At 36.6% G+C, this 12,762-nt stretch overlaps 1 long non-coding RNA gene across 4 annotated transcripts; it reads right to left on the bottom strand.

Annotated features, from left to right (window-relative positions):
* Positions 1–823: 823 nt before the first annotated feature.
* On the bottom strand, positions 824–11,575 carry LOC110438361 (uncharacterized). Of its 4 annotated transcripts, none has more exons than XR_015525372.1 (7): positions 11,298–11,575; positions 11,090–11,169; positions 2,751–2,801; positions 2,546–2,619; positions 2,089–2,142; positions 1,425–1,485; positions 824–1,318 (listed from the first exon to the last, which is right to left on the bottom strand). It is a non-coding gene; the product is annotated as an uncharacterized LOC110438361 (long non-coding RNA). The 4 variants fall into 4 exon arrangements; XR_015525371.1 differs by having other exon boundaries at positions 2,546–2,593; XR_015525370.1 differs by lacking the exons at positions 824–1,318; positions 1,425–1,485; positions 2,089–2,142; positions 2,546–2,619; positions 2,751–2,801 and adding exons at positions 6,550–7,550; positions 7,657–7,707; positions 8,287–8,340.
* Positions 11,576–12,762: the final 1,187 nt, after the last annotated feature.

Here is a 12,762-nt window from a genome sequence, read left to right as displayed (position 1 = left end):
TGTTTTACACAGTGGATGCCCTTCCAGCTGCAACCCATCACTCGAAACAGCGACCTTCTTACTGAGGCAATTGTGCTATCCACTGCACCACCGTGCTGCCCAATACGTCAACATACTGAAATAAAACTTCAGTTTGGAACAACACTTGATGTGGTGGTCAAGCGTTTTCACTACAAAGTGCCCTTCATTCAGAGAGCGACATGTCCCGTTTGGAATGCACCATTTGTCACATTTGAGAGAAGCTAAAGTGCTCTTCTTCACACAGGTGAGTGGGCTTCACAAAGCACAATTTAGAGAAACACTATCTGTAAAAAAAAACATCTCTTTCTATATGCACCAAACACTTAAAATCAATCTTGAGGAAATTATGTTTACCTGTGAGTGTACCACAAATGAAGTTGCACAACTTGTTTTTTTCCATTTATTAATTTTCCTTCGGCTTAGTCCCTTTATTAATCAGGGGTCGCCACAGCGGAATGAACCGCCAACTTATCCAGTATATGTTTCACACAGCAGATGCCCTTCCAGCTGCAACCCAGTACTGAGAAACACCCATACATTATCACATGCACACTCATGCACTACATCCAATTTAGTTTATCCAATTCACCTGTGGGGGAAACCAGAGCATCAAGAAGAAACCGACGCAAACACAGGGAGAACATGCCAAGTCTACTTGTTTCCTTCAACCTTAAATACCTCTTACTAACTAATAACTAAAAGCACTTGTATAGTCTGTCTTTGGTTATACAATATGTATAGTTAGTAGTTTAATTATCACTCCAGTATTGTGTATAGGTTTAAAAAACTCTTATGTCCAGTATTGTGTTCATATATGATTGTTTATTTATGTAGCACTGCGAGACATGATATTTCATTGCAGTGTATGTCCACACGTGTAGAGAAAAGGCAATAGAGCTCAACTTAATTATAGAATTTCACTAAAATGAAAATTCTTCCAGATGGCTCCAAAGTATGAGGCAAAACTGTAATTGTATGCAAATAAGTGTAATAATAATTCACTCAATTTAAGATAAAACTTTGTCCATGTTTAATCTCAGTAAACCTGTTGTAAGCAGTAGTGCTTCTCATTACAAAGTGTGGCATCTTCTCGATTGTATTTTCGTGTCTTCTCTGTGTTCTGGCCTCTCAGGTGTTTGTGTTGTTTCTCATGGTCTTTTTCTTTCTTGTGTCTGTGATTGTCTTGTTGATGAGGAATCCACTGGCCTTATGGCAACAGTCCTTTCTGTTAAAAGGCTGTGTGATGACCTTCTGGTTGACACTACGTTCTTTGTGATATCTAAATGCTCATCTTTCACTGAAATTATTGACACACAAGCAAAGAAACAGCACAGATAAAACTTGTTAACTCAATAGATCATAAACACACAAGTGTCTGGTAAATATTTCTAATTATGTCTTACTGAATGGGGGGGGGGGGGGGGGGCAATCCTTCCTTACTATCTGCATGTAAATGCGGTGGACCTAAAAATGAAAAGAAGGTAGACAAAGCCGATCAGAGGAATAAATCAACTGTACAGCCATGTAGGGTTTAAATATTACTTGTGTACTTTTTGTTCATAGGTTAGTAATAATCTGTTCTTTAGAGTGTTTATAGGCTAACAACCTGTATGTTTATAATGTAGGATAATAATAAACATTTGATTATGATGTATAGAAATATAATACTCTATAGAGATTGTGTATAGGCTAGAAAGAATGTTTTAAGGTTTGTTTATAATGTAAAATAATAATAATCATTTAGTGTTTGTATATAATCAGATTTGTTTATAAAATAATAATTTGTTTAAAGAGTGTTATAGGATAGTAATATTCTGGTTTGTTTATAAGATAATAATAATCTGTTCATAGAGTGTCATAGGCTGGTAATAATCGTGTTGCTTATAATGCTTTAGTTTAGACCAAATGTCTAAAACCACAATGTCTTTTCTCATCTCTGTGCCAGTTGATAATTTACATTTACATAATGACAAAAGAAAATCCATCTATAAATGAAAACTTTAAAATGTAGAAACCAAAACCGGCTTTTGGCATTTCAAGATATTGTATGGGTTAAGAGTTTCTTACCATGACCACATAGTGTCATCTGTTCAATTACACATCTCTTCAGATCGTCACAATCTTAGTGTAGAAAATAACAGATGTTATAAAAAAATAATGTAATTTAGTTTACTGTATCTATTCCACACAAAAACATGGAACAAAATAATAATATACATCAACAATTATCTCCAATTTTAGATTAATTCAGAAACTCATTTCAAATGTCAAAATAATTCTTACAATTTTACACAAACATGTGCTATATTTTAAGAATAGGATATTTGTTTCTGTACTGGTTGTACTGTGTATGCAGTGGTGTGAAAAAGTGTTTGCCCCTTAGAGATTTCCTACTTTGTTCAAGTTTGTCACACTTTAATGTGTCAGATCATCAAACCCATTTAAATATCAGTCAAAGATAACACAAGCAAACACATCATAGAGTTTTGAAATTAAGGTTGTGATCTGTGTGTGTTTGACTTGCCTGGATTTGTTTTGGAGCATTCAGCCATTTTTGATATTTGTGCAAATCCTAGACAGATGAAAATCCACTGTAAGCTTAATATAAAAGTCAATAAACATGTTTTACTTGAAGTTTAATACACAAATTAAAAAAAGTTGAGCACGTATTTAATTAAAACCTTTAAAATAAACTTAACATGTCAAACTATGTAAATAAATGTACTAACCTCCTTGCTAAAAGTGACACCGATAGCTTGTTGACGTGTTGGACCAGATCTCTGTTGTTTCGAGGAAGTAGTTTAGTAAATCAAACAGGTTTTACAACATGAAGTTAAATATTTTCTGGCAAGAAAATATTGTTTCAAATGACTCTGACATGTTTGGACCTTATAATAAAAAACAAACTGTACACTTTTTTTTGTTTCCACGTTTCATGACAAGAAACAGGTTTCCAATGTTTCGCTTGGGCTTGCTTTGCTTCCCTGAGAGATGTTTGAAAAGTTGTTGAATATCTTTACACAACCATGAGGTAAATTTCATTGGTTTACTTTCACTTTTATTTATCTTCTAATGAGAAATTGGACAACAAATACTTGTCCAAAAATCAAACACAAGGCCTACATCAGAATGACCATAGAAACTACCAAATATCAGACATAAAGGCACCCAAAAATTTAAATTTCCACTTTAATAATAAAAAGTCTGTACTCCAGTCAAACGCTTTCTTTATTTTAATTACAAATTTCATTTTCAAATTTACATGATCACCGTGATAATTGAAGGGAAAGGATGCACTTGAATTTCACCATTTCTTTGTATCTGATAGATGTATATTGTTAAATAAATTGAACCATCATTTAAGAGTCATTTGTAAGAGTTGAGATATTGCAAATATTTTTGATGTCATTGACAATTCAAACATGAGCTGAAAACAGAGACAATTGACTCCACAACCCAGCAGGTGGGAATGCGGGAAAAAACACCTCCTGCAACATTTACATCTGAGTCTGCTGAAACTCGGCTTCATCCACCCCATCTCACGCATATGGTCATTTCAATGTTTGAATGTTCTAAATAAACCAAAGTGACTTTATCTATCATGTTTGATATCATTTGAAATGTCTCAGTGCGACTGATACAATGGTCTCATTCTCTCAGAAATGAGACCTCTTAATTCTCAGAAATAGACATAATCAAAACAATAAATATATAACTTCAGGCATCTTTTGAACCACTGTGAAGGGTGTGACTTTATGCACACACCCTTTTCCTTGAGGGAATTCTTGGATTATTTAAGGTAAGGTTTGAGAAAGGCTCAGGGCGATTCTGCCTACCCAGATCAGCCGTAACATGGAGCTTACGCTCCACGTTATGTATAATTTGAAGTCAGGTATGCATCTTTTCATCTTGGATTTATCTTTGATAATTTGATGTTTTGTATTGATCATTTATGAATTGACTGATTGAATTGGCATAATACATTTACCTGACTTATAAATTGTAATGTTTGACCATATTTTGCTCACTCTGTAATTATTAGTTCTTGTAGATTACGCTGTATCCTTGTTTCCGCACGTCTTGCGTCAGGTCAGTAGACGGACTAAAATCCAGTTGAGATGGAGCATTGGGCACACTAATTGTGTTTTAGGGATCCGGCTGACTCTTGATATTGATTCAAGTGTACTTAGGTGGAAAGGGCGTTAACTTACATCTAGGTCAACAAGTTGTTGCACGACTAACCTAGATTGGGTACCCGACCTTTGTTTGAAGGTAATATTATTCTAAATTAAGTTCATATGGGAAACCATGTGCTTGGTGAAAACCAAAGTTACTATAGAGTCCAGTAGTCGGGTACATTTATATTAATGCCCTAACCTCTAATTAGAAATGATGATTGTCTTAACTCAAAGGTGTACATCTAAGCGGGACTAACGAAAGTATTTTAGAACGAGCGCGCTGGTAGCGGCCATCTAAAGTATTAGTCAATTTACCTCTGTTTAATATTCAAGACTGACCAGAGTGTGTCCGTGAGGGACGCCTTCGGCCGAGCCGATTTCTCTGAGCGACATGAGCACCCGAATGAACGGATGTAATAGTTACTAGTGAAGACAAACGGTTCAAACATTTATCTAAATTACATATTGATATAATCTTTTTAATGTTTTATGATTGGAGTCAGATAAAACTAAAGATAAATATATTAATATTCTAAACCACCTCATACTAAAATTGGAGTCAGATATGAGCTAAATTTAAGGTAAATCAACATTGTGCACTGGAAAAACCGAACATGCAGTGAACCTTCATCCACCAGTGGACACCGGCATTGGGCCAACTGGGTGGACCTTACACATTCAAAATAATGATAAATGAACAGTTTCTAGCTTCTGTTTTGCTGCTCTTAACCATCTATGACACAAAAAAATAAGACTTCAGTAACTTATTAGCAATATGAAATCATCACAACTAAAGTACCCTAAACTGAGCTCATACTACAGTATATACAGCACACTATGCACCCATAAAGTGTATAAAATGTAACATTTTAGTATAGTGTTATGACAGATTGTGCTGACAATCGATATACAAATGCAGCTTTATTATAAAGTGGGATGGTCGTACAGGTATGGGTAAACAGGAGCACCAAAAACAACATAGAAGATCCAAAATGTAATCCAGATAACAAGCAATAGTCCGGGCAGGCAGAGAACGGTCAAAAATGGAGTAAACAGTCCAGGGATCAAAACACAGACAGGCAAACACAGGTAAATGCTTTGAAATGCACATAAATAGCAACAAGATTCAGCTAAGCTGTTGCTCATTAAACAAAGATTACATGATACATGATAAATGTGATATTTAAAATATTCATTCATTCATTTTTTTTTTTGGCTTAGTCCCTTTATTCATCAGGGGTCGCTACAGTGGACTGAACCGCCAACTTATCCAGCATATGTTTTACACAGCAGATGAACTTATAGATGCAACCCATCACTAGGAAACACCCATACACTCTCATTCGCACACACACACACACACACACTACATACAATTTAGCATACCCAATTTACCAATAACGCATGCTTTTGGACTCTGGGAGAAACAAGAACACCTGAAGGAAACCCACACCAACACGGAGAGAACATGCCAACTCCTCACAGAAATACCAACTGGACCAGCTGGAACTCGAACCAGTGATGTTTTTGGTGTGAGGCAATAGCTACCCACTGTCCCACTACGCTGCCAAAATTAAAATACAATATTGGAAAAAATTACAAACTATTATTTCTGTTTCTTAAACAAAAGTTTATAAAAATATGTTTAGTCGTTATGAGTACTTAAGAGTACAATATCCAGGAACAAATTGTGAAGTCTTCAGTAGAGCACTGATTTTGATTAATTAATGTAATTATGAATTAGATTATTATTATGTTGCATTCAGTGGTAACATACATTTTAAAGTGTACCTGACATTGAGGAAATACACATATAAGATGTTTATATATATATATATATATATATATATATATATATATATATATATATATATATATATATATATATATATATATATATAAAATGATTCTATATAAACATACAATGCTTCTACATACATAAAATGCTATAAAATTGATTATAATGCTTCTAATTCTGGGCCCCTTAATAGTAAATATGGGGGCACCAATGGTGCATGGGCCCTCGGAATTGTCCTAACTACATACAGTAAGTACATCTACATACTGAAATAAAACTTCAGTTTGGAATGACTCTTCGATAAAGCGGTCGTGTTTTCACTCCAAAGTGAAAGTGTCCTGTTTTGAATTACTGCACCATTTGACAAAAGCAGAACTTTGAGCAAAAAATTATTTTGAGCTGCTAATGGGTGACAAATGGTGACAGGGAGGGGCAATCTTGGTTCTGGAGCGCTCTAACACTAACCAAACACACCTTAACATGCTAATCAGAGCAAACTCACACTATGCTATCTGAACCGTGCCCAGGCCTGTTTCCCGGATCGTTTGAGAAGTGTGAGTGCTCTGAATCAGGCTCAGGCACGGATCACTTGGCCGGCACTAGCCCGGTTGGAAGAGGTGTGCCAGAGTACAGTTCACTTGGGCTTTGGCATGGTACACTTAGTATGTGAGTGCAAAACGTGCCCGAGCCCGAAACTGAAAGCGAGACGTGACTTTTAAGGTACTGTTTCATATGGATTTATTAACCAATCTTAATGTTCAATGAACACAAACTGCCGTAGATTATTAAAGACGCAAACCTCCTCACTGCACGACAGCTCTGCACCTTCAGCAAACCTCCTCATTCCTGCAGCACAAGGATTTTATGATTGTTTATGAGCGTCAAAAGTGGCTGATCTGTTTGGCGAAATATTTGACTGCATGTCACTGCATATCAAACGACTTTGTGTAAATAGTGTGAGTACGCCCTCTGTGTCATCAAGATCACTAAAAAATGCAATATGAAGGTGTATTTGATTAGGGTTGGAGCTAAACTCTGCAGGACACCAGTCTGTTTATTTAGCACTGTGGTCCTGCGAGACACAACATTCTTAAAACTGTATATCCACACATGTAGCGAAATGACAATCAAGCTCAACTTCACTTAATGGCTGAAACCAATTATTGCTCTACAATTAAAAAAAGATTTCAGAGGGCTCCAAATCTATGAAGCAGAACTGTAGCTGTATGCAACTAATAATAATAATAATTCAGTCACTGTAGGATAAACCTACTTTGTCCATGTTTAACCTCAATAATCCTGTTGTGTAATAGTGTTTAATTTTACAAAGTGTGGCAACTCTTCTTTTTATTTCTGTCTTCTTTGGGTTCTGTGTTCTGGCCTCTCAGGTGTTTGTGTTGTTTCTCATGGTCTTTTTCTTTCTTGTGTCTGTGATTGTTTTGTTGGTGAGGAATCCACTGGCCTTATGGCAACAGTCTTTTCTGTTAAAAGGCTGTGTGATGACCTTCTGGTTGACACTACGTTCTTTGTGATATCTAAATGCTCATCTTTCACTGAAATTATTGACACACAAGCAAAGAAACAGCACATGTAAAACTTGTTAACTCAATAGATCATAAACACACAAGTGTCTGGTACATATGTCTAGTTATGTCTTACTGAATGGGGGGGGCAATCCTTCCATACTAACTGTATGTAAAAGCGGTGGACCTAAAAATGAAAAGGAGGTAGACAAAGCCGATCAGAGGAATAAATCAACTGTAAAGCCATGTAGGGTTTAAATCTTACTTGTGTACTTTTTGTTCATAGGTTAGTAATAATCTGTTCTTTAGAGTGTTTATAGGCTAACAACCTGTGTGTTTATAATGTAGGATAATAATATGCATTTGATTATGATGTATAGAAATATAATACTCTATAGGAATTGTTTATAGGCTAAAAATAATATGTTTTTATTGTTTGTTTATAATGTAGGATACTAATAATCTATTAGTGTTTGTATATAGGCTAGTAATATTCTGGTTTGTTTATAAGCTAATAATAATCTGTTTAGAGTTTGTCAAAGGCTAGTAATAATCTTGTTGCTTATAATGCTTTAGACTAACCACTAAATGTATTTTTTTTTTATCTCTGTGCCAGTTGATAATTTACATTTACTGTACACAATGACTGTAAAAAATCAATTTATAAATGAAAACTTCAAAATGTAGAAACTAAAACCTGCTTTTGGCAATTCAAGACACTATAATCACTAAATTAACTAATACTAGAGTTAAAAGAGTTTCCCACCAGCACCACATGGTGTCATCTGTTTAATTACACATGTCTCCTGATCGTCACAACCTTACAGGACAGAAAATAACAAGATATTATGAAAATCATGTAATTTGGTATGCTGTATCTTTTCCACACAAAACATGGAAAAATAATAATAATACAAATCAATGATTAAACCACAATGACAAATCCCCATGTCTTGATTAATTCAGAAACTGACTAAATGTCAGTAATTCTTACAAGTGTATACAAACATATGCAATAATTTAAGAATGGGATATTTGCTTTGTACTGGTTACTGTATATAGGGTAGATCGTGTATATAACAGGGAGAGTTGTAACAATTCCACAAATCAGGGATGAGATGGAAGTCATGTAATATGTTCAGTTTCCTCAGGTTAACTTAAAGGTTCATGAAACCCTCTATACTTTTTTTGAGATTTCGACAAATTTGTGTGTTGAGCATCAGTTAAGACAATGTTAGCACCTGTCAGCTTTAATTGTGGGGAAAACGGGATAATTTTGAGCTTTTGTAAGCTAATTTTAGCTTCCGGGTTTAAAATGATTTTTGCGGCAAAAATCAGGGCCAATACAGCAAAGCTGTGTGTGCAGCAAGCATTTTTGTCTGGAGAGCAGTACGAGTATTGGAGAATGGCGGACGTTGTCTTTTAAGTTTTTTCACATTTAGACACATCGCCGTGCTGCTGTGTTCCCCTAAATCCTCCGGCAGGGCTAACGGTTAAAATAGACAGGGCAAGAGACCTGCTGCACTGAGTCTGCATTCAGACCCAAGGACTGAGGCAAAAGTCCTTATTTAAAGAGTTTATATGAACACGATAATCTTTATAATGATATAAAATGTGGTTATGTGTATCTGAAATTACAAATGTAGCAGGGCATTAAATTACTGTTTATTTCTTTGCATTTTAACTTTGTAAACTATAAAATCATGGGTCTCCGCATAGTTTGTGTCTCATTTTGTGAACCGACTGACAGTTGTTCGCTCCTCTCCTTCTTCCCGGCTCTGCTGGCCACGCCCACTATGATGCATCTTTTGAAAAAATTCTGAGGTGGACCTGAACCGAAAGTGGGGGGTGTCATGACCCTTTAACAATCACACATGGAGATTTTCCCAACCCAAGCTCATTCTGGAAACATAGCCCCGCGGACGTTTCTGGAGACCGCGATTTACGTGGCCGGAGGTACATAAAGGCCGCATTTAGTTTTTTTCGAGCGAATGCTGCGGGGCGGTATGGCACCGCTACGCCCCTCCTCTTCGCGCTCGCCGACCGACGGCTCGGCTCCGAGTGGAGGGCTTTCCCGATGCAATCAGTTTGTCCGCTTAGCTCACAGCGTTGTGTCGGCAGAGCGGAGGCCCCGGAGGAGGAGCCGGCCGCAGTGGACAACGACCGGGATCGAGTCCGGGGAACAGCAGTTCCAGAAATCAGGTAAGACAAAAAACGGAATCCGAAAAATGAGGGCAAGAATGCGGCGGTATCCGAAAACGCGGTCGAAATCGAAGACGAGGGCTTTTGTTTTTTTTTGTTTTTTTCTGGACGGCTTTTGCGAACCGTCGCTCGGGTTTAGGGAAGGAGGAGGAGGAGAAGGAGGAAGAGGAGGGCGGCCGAGTCGGCCGATCCGGCGGCTTTTCGTGTGAGAACGGCGCGGGCGCGAACAGCACGCGCTCCCGAGAGGCGCCCGAGACGCGAAAAAGCGCACACAGCGGCCTCTCGCGGATCCGCGAAAACAAAAAACGCTCGAATACGTACCTCCTGGGACGTAAATCGCGGTCCGCAGAAACGTCTGCGGGGCTACGTTTCCACAATGAGCCCGGGTTGGATTTTCCAGTCTTGCAAGCTAACCCTAATCCTGAAACTACAATAGAAAATCGAATTCTGAGGTAAGAAAGTAAAAAAAAAAAAAACAAGATAATATTTTGTTTATTACCTCTGCTGTTGTAGATGATGTTATATGAGTTATATCAGGTCAAATTGTAGTTTCTTTAGTAAAGAATGGTGTATCAACCGTCTGCTAATTTAAAAAGCACCATGCTAATACAGCTAGCTAAACAGTGGGTAACAGAAGGTGGGGTAGGTTGAAACACGTGTTTTGAAAGAATACAAACACACACACACACACACACACACACACACACACACACACACACACACACACACACACACACACACACACACATGAATGTGCACATAAAGACATGCAAAGAGAAATGTACTTGTGCTTGCACAAACACAAACATTACGCAGTACACTTCCAATATTCACATATATTGTATTTTTGCAGTCATTTATTTACAATAAAACTGTTGTTATGGCATATCACTTGTAGTACCCTTAGTTTTTGTGCATTTTGTCAACCTGTTACAACTTACCCCGTATGTGTTACAACCTACCCTAGTAGTGGGGTAGGATGTAACAGAGGGCAGGTTGTAACAAATGACCACTTTTTATTTGTCGTCATCTCACGACACGATCTTATCTCAAGTCTGATATAGTTTAAGAAATTTAAATGGTTGACATTTGTAGTAGACAAATGTGGGTACTTTGCCTGAAAAGTTTCAGTCATGTAGCTTAAAAAAAGGTAGTTTTAGGTGCTAAAGAAAAATTGTGTTATACAATCATCCCCGGTCTCCTACAGAGGTTTGATAAAGTGTTGGTCAGAGTTTAATGTTTTAGATCATTAAACTGATTTAAATAGTCAAAGATAACGCAAGCAAACACATCAGGCAGTTTTGAAATTAAGGTTTTGGTTCGTGTTTTTATTTTTATTTGTGTGTGTGTGTGTGTATTGGACTTGCCTGGATTAGTTTTGGAGCCTTCAGCCATTTGTGATGTTCATGCAACTCTGAGACAGATGAAAAATCCACAGCCTAAAGAACTAAAAGTTCATGAATATCTTTAACCTGAAGTTTAATACCTAGTTTTAGTGAAAACTTAAATTGTTGACTTAATTCAAACCTTTAAAATGAACTTAAAATGTCAAACTACGTAAATAAATGTACTAACCTCCTCGCTAAAAGCTTGGTGCTCGTCTCAGCTTGCTGTCAGGTCTGAACAGATCTCTCTTTTTTTGAGGAAGTGGTTTAGTAAATCAGACAGGTACTTTCCTTTATGGTTTGCATTAAACCGGTTTTACAACATCAAGTTAAATATTAAAGAGAAAAAAACAGTTTCAAATTACTCGGGAGATTATAACAAAATAAAACAAGCAACTTCCAAAAAAACGAACAAAACTGAAAACGTACTACACTTTCCTTTAAATCAAGTGTTGTACTGTTTAGTCTGATTCATGCTAAGAAACAGGTTTCCATTGTTTTGTTTGGGCTTGCTTTGCTTCCCCAAGTGCCAATTGAATAGTTGTTGAATAACTTTGCATAGTCGTGAGGTGAATTTCATTGCTTTACTTTCACTTCTGCTTATCCAAGTTGGACAACAAATACTTGTGCACAAATCAAACAATAAGCCTACATCAGAATGACCATACAAACCACCAAATATCAGACGCAAAGGTAGCCAACAATGAAAATTCACTCACTATTTGCTCTCTCTCAAGTGGTTTTAATCCTTTATGAGTTTCTTTCTTCTGTTGAGCACAAAAGAAGATATTTTGAGGAGAGTTGAAAACCTGTCACTATTGACTTACAGGAAAAACAAATACTATGGAAGTCAATGGTTACAAGTTTAGAACTTTCTTCAAAATATCTTCCTTTGTTGTTTAACTGAAGAAAGGAACTCATTAAAAGTTTTAAACCACATGAAGGCGTGTAAATTATGACAGAATTTACATTTTAGGTGAACTATGCCTTTAATATTATTTAAAAATCACCTGTCAGACTGACAAAACTCACATGATATTACTGTCTATTCATCAAGTAAAGTGACAACTGTTGGACTTTCCCCTAGTCCCCCAGGTTCAAAGATCAGTCAGAGGCTGCAAATAAGTTCAAATTAATTTAATGAATGAAATGGATAAAGCATACAGGGCCCTGCACTTAGATTTTTTTATGTCTTGTTTCTAGTCCAAATATCTAAAAATTGTTAAATCAAGAAGAATTTTCTAGATAAACAAAATATATTGTCTTGTTTTAAGAAATAATCTGCCAAAATTAAGAGAGTTTTTCCTTAAAACAGTCAACAAATAGTCTTATGTCAAAAGGAAAATAAAAATTATTTTGCTTACCCCATTGACGGATTAATTTGCTTGTTTTAAGGAAAAACTGTTTTAATATTGGCATATTATTTCTCAACCCCCCTCCCGCCCTCCAGTACTTCAGTAAGAAAGATCCTTCATCCAGATTAGCTGAATCTTCAGTTGTCAGGCAGAACAAATAATATGCACAGAAAAAGTTACACACACGCATAACAGAACACACAAGAGAGAGTGAGCCTGCACCCTCCCATCCACGCTAGATGGAGATTGCAGCGCAGCCTAAAAGAAAGAATTGTAACATTTAAATGATAACAAGCTGTC

Source organism: Danio rerio, chromosome 24 (assembly GCF_052040795.2).
Source record: "Danio rerio strain M-AB ecotype USA chromosome 24, GRCz13ab, whole genome shotgun sequence".
Classification (NCBI taxonomy): domain Eukaryota; kingdom Metazoa; phylum Chordata; class Actinopteri; order Cypriniformes; family Danionidae; genus Danio; species Danio rerio.
This window is presented reverse-complemented; position numbering and strand designations above follow the sequence as displayed.